Source organism: Eriocheir sinensis, chromosome 27 (genome assembly GCF_024679095.1).
Source record: "Eriocheir sinensis breed Jianghai 21 chromosome 27, ASM2467909v1, whole genome shotgun sequence".
Classification (NCBI taxonomy): Eukaryota; Metazoa; Arthropoda; class Malacostraca; order Decapoda; family Varunidae; genus Eriocheir; species Eriocheir sinensis.
In genome coordinates, this window is record NC_066535.1 from 17,187,283 (window position 1) to 17,196,905 (window position 9,623).

Consider the following 9,623-nt stretch of genomic DNA (forward strand, 5'->3'; position numbering starts at 1 on the left):
ACATCATGAAGGTTGTGTAGCTTAAGCGGGGCAACAAAACACATGCGGGGCGGGGATGCAGTGACACAGGACAAAACATTCTGCACGCTGCATGTCGTGTAGCGCCCCAGACTAAAAACAAACAAACAGCTCACACGCAGCGGGATGCAATCTTGTCACTCAGTGGTAATGTGTCGAGTTGCAGCTCGGCTATAAATACTTCCTCCTTAAACGAAGCGTATAATAACAAGCAGACGCTATTTTTTCAATCATCGTTGGTAAAGGCATCTGACTCAGTGGCTTAAATAGTCTCCTACTGAATATCCCTTCCAAATACGTGCATAATAATTTAACGGAAGAACAAGAGGGAAGATATATATTTAAGGCACACCCAACACTTACACCCTTCATGTCCTGCATACAGACACACCAACAAATACAGGTTCGGTAAATATGCATACACACAGTTACCTGCGCCCTTACCAACACCAGCCAGGTATGCGAGGTGAGGGGTTGGTGGGGGCGTGGAGGAGCAGGGAAGGGCTAACTGGGACAAGCGGCCAGCCTGTGCGAGTCAACAGATCGTATGCAAATGTTGACTCAGAGTTGTTGATTAATGGAAGAATAATAAGGATTAATTTGGGCGAGGAGGAATCTGTCTGGCGAGGTACTTGGGCGTGGAGGGAAGTGGTTGTATCTCCGTGTGCACGTCTGTGTATCTTGTATCTACATGTGTACGCGCGTGTAAGTGTTGAGGCGGTAAATCCTGTGCGCCGTGGAGGAAAAAAATAATGATGCCTCGTGGAATTTTCTGCCTGTGTGTATGTGTGTGTGTGTGTGTGTGTGTGTGTGTGTTTTAAGGGTTGTTTTTGTGATTTTCCTTTTTTGTTAGGATGCAAGAGGAATTTGTTTGTTCGTGTGTGTGTGTGTGTGTGTGTGTCCTTGAATTTATTAAGCGTTGTGTTCTCATTAGTATATTGTAATTTTTCTCATTCTTATTCTTCTTATTTTCATTATCAGTATTATCATATTGATCATTTATATTGTACTCTTACTGTAATAAGTTTTGTATTTTTTGTTCAGTCTCAGATTCTAATTGCTTTCATTAATTTTGTTGTTGATATTTTTTGCTCTAACTTTTTATTTCCTTTGTTGTATTTTCTTTGTCTTCCATTTTTTTATATTCCTATTCTCATCACCATTAATTGTCGTACAGTACTGGGAAATACGGTAGTGTCCCAGAGGCAGCGTGGGAGGAGTGTCAGTGATAAAAGGAGGAAAGGAAACTCGCTGGGTACTCTTTACTTTTATCTTTTATGGGAGCGGCGAGTAGCGGGCTTTTTTCTTTTTGTACCCTTTTTGTTGCCCCTTGAGCCGTGTCTTCTGATGTAAAAAAAAAAAAAAAGAAAAAAAAGAATGAAATATATATCAGGGAGTGTGTGTGGAGTCCAAAGATGTGAAGGGACGAAGGACAAATATCGGAATTGTAAAAGTAAAAAAAGTTCTTAGACGCTAATTTGTACTCTGCACCTTTATCAAGCGACGGAAGCAGCACTGTCAGTCGAACGGGTAAAATATATATCTATTCCATGTACATTGCAGGGGCGTATGGGGATAGAATAAACATAGAAAAAGTAAACGAACAAAAATACTTACACTAATTTGACCTGCACACCCCCATCACACATTGCTCGTCGCCTTTTTTTACGAGAGGAACCCTTGATGCTCCTCTTACGTCAAGTTCTCTCCCCGTACACCATATATACACACCTCCACTACCCTTTCCCTTTATGTTCTTTCACCTCACCTCTCAAACACTCATATTTCATTACTACCTTTTCTCAAACTCTCTTCTTTTCATTCGTCCTCCCCTGCAGATACTTCACCCCTCTCGCTTTCCTCTCATTCCCACTTTACCTTTTTCTCCTCTCCCTTCCTTCTCAATCCACCTTCCTCCTTTGAATCCCTCTTCTCCCTACGTGTGTCTCCCTTTTATCCTTCCTCTTCTCCATTCCCTCCCTTATCTTCCCTCGTATGGTTCCCTTCTCCTTCCTTCCTTCCCGGTCTTCCTTCCTTCCTTCCATTCCCTCTCCTCGCTTGTATCGCTTCCTTCTCCTCTCCTCTCCTTCCAGACTACCTCCCTCCTGCCTCTCGCCTCCTATCCCTCCCTCCTCTCCTTTTTCGAAGCATATATACAAGCTCTCATCCTCCGCTCTGACACCTCTCCAGCCTCCTTCAGCACCGGAGTCTAGGATATTACTTTCCAGCGTCTCACTCTCCTACTGTCCCCTCGCCCTGGCCGTCCTCCTTCACCTCTCTTGCCTTCACTTATATCTCCGTCCTATGCTTCGTTGAATGTCATATATTTCGTCCTGTACTCTTGTTATACGTCTCCGTTTTAACTACATGGGTCTTGTTCATTCTCTTCCACTTTTACCTCTGCTCAAAGCTCTCCGTATTTCTCAAGCCTAGACCCAGTTGCACCTTCTATAATACCGCTTGTCTCTTTGCTTCACACCTTTTGTTCAAACTCCTTGGGTCTGTTTCACTTCTTTTTACTCACCTTTCATCTTGCCTCCTCTTATAACCTCAGATCCCATACTCACCCGAATGTTTTTTACCTCATTTTGTCCTTACATCACACGCCCCAAGTACATCTCCCAGGATTCGTTTCATTTTCATTACTTTTCATCCCTGTCTCTGCCTTCCGTCCTCCTCACCGCTGCAGGCTCTAGGATCACACCTACACTGTACGGGACGGGGCGAGGCGGGGCGGGGTTGGTTGGGGCGAGGCGGTGGTGTTTGCCTTCTCCGAGTGGCGTGTCCTGACAAGCCGGGGCGACTATTTGCTTTATAAATATGAAGTAAGTGTGGCAGGTGTGAGGCGCCGGGAGCGTGAGGTGTCTGGGCCAAGGAGAAGAGTAGGTCGCTGGGTTGGTCCGCGGGTAGGTCACCAAGCCAAGGGTGTCACGGATGGGTTACGGAGGAGAGGGTGAAAGAGGGTGAAGGGGAACAGGGAAGGAAGGGAAAGGGAATGGCTGAAGGGTCATGGGGATTGATGGCGTGTTAAGAGAGGGATGGAAGGACATGGGCGTAGGTGTGCCAGGGAAAGGAGGAACAAATGGGGTAAAATGCCATAGTGATTGGTGGAGTGTTTCTAGGGGTGAGGTACTTGAGGAGAGGTGGACCAGGGAAGGAAAGGGAAGGAAGGGACAGACGGGAAACGGTCCTGGGTACTTGTGGTGTGTTTCTGGAGGGAGGGGGAGACGGGTGACATGCGGTGGGTGGCAGTGTCCATCACGTGGGTATAGAGCGAGAGGGTCATGTGTTGTGGGTGGACATGGGACGCTGGGTGGCAGGTCAAGGAGGGTCAAAGGGCACAGCTGGGAGGGTTTGGTTTGGTCTGGTCATTTAATGTCACTCAAGTTTTTCTTCCATTTCTTTTATTTTTTTTCTTCTTTCGGATCAACGTTTAGTGTCAACTTTGTAGATCATGTATTTTGATATTGTTTGTTTGATAAGTTTATTGCTTTGGTATCAGGATTGTTTTCTTTTTTTTTAATCTTTTCCTTCACTTTATTTTTTACTACATTAATAATATAATAATAATAATAATAATAATAATAATAATAATAATAATAATAATAATAATAATAATAATAATAATAATAATAATAATAATAATAATAATAATAATAATAATAATAATAATATCGCTGTTTATTACTGTCATTATTGTTTTTCGCTGTAATGATGAATATACATATTTATATAAAGCCTGTTTATTTGCCCGGTAATAACAATAATTATAAACACGCCGCGCGGCGCAATAAGTGGCGGAAGAGCACGCTGCGTTTGCCGACATCACAGGAATCAGCGACATCAATTATTATTTGCTCGGAACAAACTCGCTCTCGCTGCAAGCTTTATGCCGGCGCGATGGAGATCATTTGCCGGGAAGTCAGTCAGCCGGCTACTCACCCATGTAGCCAGGCATGTGATCAGTCAGGCGGCCGCTGAGTGGGGCGAATAACGAGCCATCGCCACGCCGCACCATCACCGCCACGAGCCAGCCGTATCACGCTGTTAATCCGACGAGACGAGCTGAGCAGAGTTGAGCTAAGCAGAGGCAAGGCAAGGCAAGGCGAGGTGATCAAAGGCGTCCGCACCCCCGGATCAAAAGCTCAAAAACCATCGCTCCCTGGCACGGCGGGGGGGCGAAGAGGTCGACAGGTTAATTAATCCTTTTTGGCCCCGATTGTGAGGAACTTACAGCGAGGCACCCGAGGGAGAAACAAGTTAGTCCCCGCCTCCTGACTTCCCGGGAATAAGGCCACTCGGAGGGGGGGAGGGGGACGAGAGAGAGAGAGAGAGAGAGAGAGAGAGAGAGAGAGAGAGAGAGAGAGAGAGAGAGAGAGTAAATATCATTCTCCAGACGAAAAAAATAAGTAAGAGGAAAGCACAAAAAAATAATCCTGCATGTCATCATCCGGTATGCCCCTCACGGTACTCCACGGCGCTCTTGCTCAAATTCTTCCTGCTGGTAATTCCCTCCTCCTCCTCCTCCTCCTTCTCCTGCTGTTGGCCTGACCTCCGCCTGCCTGTCTTCCCACGCGCCTCTCACTGGGTCACAATTACCGGGGCTCGTCTGGTCCGCGCTGTACCTCTCCATGCGCCAGAAATTTGCTAGGCCAGTAATTCAATGTCTGTAATTACTGCGACTCAGAGGAGGGAAGTCGCCGGCGTGGAATTATAATGAATATCGCATTGAATAGCCGGTTGGCTCTCGATGTCTCGTGCGCCTCTGTCGGATATATAATTTACGGTCTAATGAAGGTGTATAGCTTTGGGGGGATTCATTTAATTACTCGAAACAGAACCGTCACGTTCATCATTACGACTCCAGAGCGGGGATCAGGAGGCGGAGGAGAGGAAAAGGAGGAGGAGGAGGAGGAGAATGAAGACAATCAGGAGGCGGAGGAAAGGAAGAGGAGGACGAGGACAAGGAGGATGAGAACGACGAGGATAAAGGAGAGAAAGCTTGGGAAGGAACGGTAACAAGAAGAAAGGGAGGCCATGAAGAGGAGGAGGACAGGGAAAAGGTGATAAAGGAATAAAAAAGGACGGTGATGATGATGATGATGCAGATGATGGTGATTAGAGTGATGTTGATGAATGGTGAGGAAAGCTAGGTTCAAAGAAGCGCACACACACACACACACACACACACACACACACACACATCACCCATTATCTGCCTGCCTAAATCACTGACCCACATTCCTGCCGCCTCGGGAGAGAAACACGCCAGTCATCAACGCCGCGGCTGCGCGTCCATCATTCCCAGTGTGTCCGCGGGTTCTCTGCTGCTGCTGTTACTGCTGGTGCTACTGCTACTGCTACTTCTGCTGCTACTGCTATTTCTGCTGCTGTGTTCTTCCTCTCTACTCCTCGTTGTGCTCGTTCTTCTGCTCCTAATCACACCCACACACTCCCTCACTCTCTTTCTCTCCATGATCAACGTTATACATATTCCTTCACCATCCCGCTCTGCTACTGCTACTGCTACTGTTGCTGCTCTTTTCTTCCCTTCTACTCCTCCTCGTTGTGCTCCTCTTTCTGCTCCTAATCACACCAACACACTCACTCGCTCTCTTTCTCTCTCTCCATGATCAACATTATACATATTCCTTCACCATCTCGCTCTTCTATTTCTTTTCTTTGTTGATGGTCATGAGAAGGGTTGTCCACTCGATGAAGAGGGAAAGAGAAAAAGAAAGTCTTAATTATTTCGGAGTTTGGTATTTCAGAAATTACATAGTTTCCCCCTTTTTTCCCGCTTCCGTTTTCGTTATTAGTTGTTTTTTTCTCGTTTCATTTTTTCTCCTTTCGCTTTTCTCTCCCTCAAGACTTCCTGCGTATCACTCATTATTTTTTTTATACTTGCCAGTCTGCTAATGTCGGCTTTTTTCTTCGTCCTTTCAGTTCGCTTCCATTCCTCTGTTCCTCCTCGGCGATGTTTTAACTCATTTCCTCTTTCTCTGCAAGGGTTCGGATATTAATTAACAGGTATTCATTCTTCAACTTTCCCCTTCGATTGCCTCCACCTTATTTTCTCCTCTCTCTCACTGTCTGTCACTCTTGCTTCTTCTCCTTCACGTTCTCTCCTCCTCCTGCTTCCCCCTTTTCTTTTTCTTTTCTTTTCCTGTTCGCCAAATTTAGTGTTTTTTTCATCTTCTCTTCCTTCTCCATTTTGTGTTCCTCGTCCTCGTCGGCTGCCTCGTCCGTCTTGTCGTCGTTTTCCTCCTCCTCCTCTTCCTCCTCCTCCTCCTCCTCCTCCTCCTACTACTTCTACTACTACTACTACTACTACTACTACTACTACTACCTTCTTCATCCTTGTCGTTGTCGTCTTGTTGTCATCGTTTTCCTCCTCCTCCTCCTCCTCCTCCTCCCCTAGTGTCTCAGGGGGCCAGTAATTAGCGACTGTCTTAATCACTCTCATTACGTGTTCTTGTTAACTTCCCCTCCCGGGCCCCTTCGCCTCCCCTTCCTTCTTCCCCTCGCCACGTTTTTATCCATCCTTATTTTTTCTTCCTCTTCTCTTTGTTTTCTCTTAACATGATTTTTAGCCGGTATTACTTTTATATATATTTTTACTTTTCTTTGTCATGTCGTTGTCTGTCTGTCTTTCTAGCTGCCTGTCGGTCCTTACGTCTGTGTCTGTTTTTCTGTCTCTGTTTCTCTCTTGTTTCTCTCTCTCTCTCTCTCTCTCTCTCTCTCTCTCTCTCTCTCTCTCTCTCTCTCTCTCTCTCTCATAACTGAACATGTGTTCGCTATGACATATAAATTTTTCTATTCCTCGCTTCATCAAATTCATAACCCTTGAATTTTTACGCTTTTCGATTTTTATATATTTTTTCTTTGCTCGTACTTTGTCTTCGGAACCTTATATTATTTCGTCTTTATGTTCTTTTTATTTTTTTTACTTTGATCTTATTTTTCCTGTTCTCTTTTTTCCTTTTTTTCCTTGGCCTTTTCATTTTCCTTTTCTTATCCTCCACTTCCAGTTTTTTTCTTTTTCTTTCCTTATTAAACTTTTATCTTTTCCTTGTCCTCTTTGCCTCCCTCTTCCCCTCTTCTGTATTGCCTTTTTCACTCTTCCTCTCCTTCTTCTTTTTTTGCCTTCTTTATTATTCCATTTCCTCGTCCATAGCCTTTGTAACTTTATTTTTGTGATGTTTTCTTATGTTTTTTCTCCTCTCGTTTTCTTTTTTCTCTATTCATGGAAGTGGAATACGCAAGTGTTCTCAGGATTCTCGTAGTTAACATTTTTCTTCTCTCAGCACCTCTGCTTTTTTTTGTATCCTCATCTTTCCTTCTCCTTTTATTCTCTATACTCCACCTTCTCTTGCTCCTCCTTCACCCCCGCCATTGGCCTTTTTCTCCTCCTCCCTCTCCTAGATCTATTCTTCCTATCTCGTTCTCCTCTTTTTTTATATTCCTCGTCTTCATTCTATTACCCTTCCCTTCCTTCTTCTCTTTCTACTCCATCTTCTACCCTTTCTTCACCCCCTCCACTGACCTTTCTCCTCCTCCTCCAAGTCCTCTTCTTCCGATCTCCTCCTCTTCCTCCTTCTTTTTTTTTATATTCCTCGTCTTCCTTCTATTCCCCTTCCCCTTCTCCTTCTCTTCTACTCTACCTTCTACTCCTTCTTCATCCCCGCCACTGACCTTTCTCCTCCTCCTCCTAGTCCTCTTCTTCCGATCTCCTCCTCGTCTTCCTCTTGTTTTTTTTATTCCTTCTCTTCTATTCTCATTCCTCTTCTCCTTCTACTCCACCTTCTCCAAGTCCTCTCCGTACTATCTCCTCCTCCTCCTCCTCCTCCTCCTCCTCCTCATTTTTTTTTATATTCCTTCTCTTTCTTCTATTCTCCTTCTCCTATTTCTCCTCCTCTTCCTCCTCCTCATGCCTTTCCAATCCTCCTCCTCCACCACCGCAACCACTACCACCAGCACCTCCTCCACCCACTCCTCCTCCTCCACTTTTTCCCTCTCCTCCCGTCTTTGATCTTTCTTCACTTTTATTCAACTTTTTATCATGAATTCACAGTGTTTCTTGGAATTTTAGTTTGCAGCGTTCAGGTTATAAAACAAATATATCTTTTTCTTCATTTTTCGTAGTTACTAATTTATTGTTTCCGCCTTTCTCTAGTATCCGTATCACTTCCATTACTTTTATTTACTTTTTGTTTTGTTTTGGATATAAATTGCTACTTCAAACTCTTCTTATTTTGTCTTTGTTTTCTTTGTTTTGTTTTTTACCGAGTTCCGTCTTGTTTTGGATTTGGTGTTCTATATTCTGTGTGTCTTGTCTTGTCTTTTTTCCTTCACACTGATTCCATGTTTTCATTCTGTATCCTTTTCTTTTTTTCTCGGGTGGCTCATATTTTTTTTTTTTTTGTGTGTGTGTGTTAGTGACCCCGCGTTCTTTGTTTCCAGATATTCCAGCTCTCCATCTCATTTCATATTTCTCCTTCTTCTCATCTTTATTCTGCATTTCCTCTCAGTTTTCTTGCTTTATCCTTGCCTTCTACTCTTCCTCTCCTACTTTCCAACCCAGATGACCTCTTTCTTGTCCCTCTTCCGTTTATACTTCGCCTCCTTTTGTAAACTCTCTCCCCTCACTCATATGTCTCCTACGATATCCTTTCCTCTTTCTCTATCAATTACTAACTTTCCTATGTTTCTACCTGCCTATCTTTCTTCTCATTCCCTTTGTGTTCTTATTCCATTTACTCCAAGTTCTCCCCTTCTATTCCTAGTTCGCCTCACCTTTACCTTCGTTCCTCCCTCCTCTCTCCCCTTCTTCCCTTCCTCCCCTTCCTATCCTTCTCTTCTAACTTCTTTCCTATTCCCTTTCTGTTTATACTCCTTTTCGCTCTCTTCTTCTCCCCCTTTGGCTCCTCTTTCTCTTCTTCCCTCCCTTCCCCCTCCATCCCTTTCCTACATTTCTACCTCCATAACCTCTTTCCCATCCCCTTTCTCCTCATGTTCCACCTTTTGCTCTTATACTCATACTCCCTATCTGCCTCCTTTTCGTCCCTCTCGTCCACCTTTTCTCTCTCTCTCTCCCTTCCTCCGCTCCCCCAGAGGCACACGCGCGCTCTCTACACCTTCAAAGGGGCATGAACTGAGTGCTCTGTATTTTTCCAGAGTTTATTTCTTGTCGGAACTTTTTTCATTGTGTATTTTTTTTCACTGAGCTCATTATAAGGGGCGGAGGGTATTTTTCTTCCTCCTCGGTGGATGTTTGATATTCCTGAGTGGCGAGGGAGCAGGAGGAGGAGGAGGAGGAGGAGGAGGAGAAGAAGAAGAAGAAGAAGAATAGGAGGAAGAGGAAGTAAAGAAAGTGGATGAGGTGGAGAGGTGAAAAGAAATCTTGAACTTGAAGAAAGAGAAGAAGGAGGAGGAGGAGGAGGAGGAGGAGGAGGAGGAGGAGGAGGAGGAGGAGGAGGAGGAGGAGGAGGAGTAGGTGAGAGAGAGAGAGAGAGAGAGAGAGAGAGAGAGAGAGAGAGAGAGAGAGAGAGAGAGAGAGAGAGAGAGAGAGAGAGAGAGAGAGAGAGAGAGAGAGAGAACGAGAG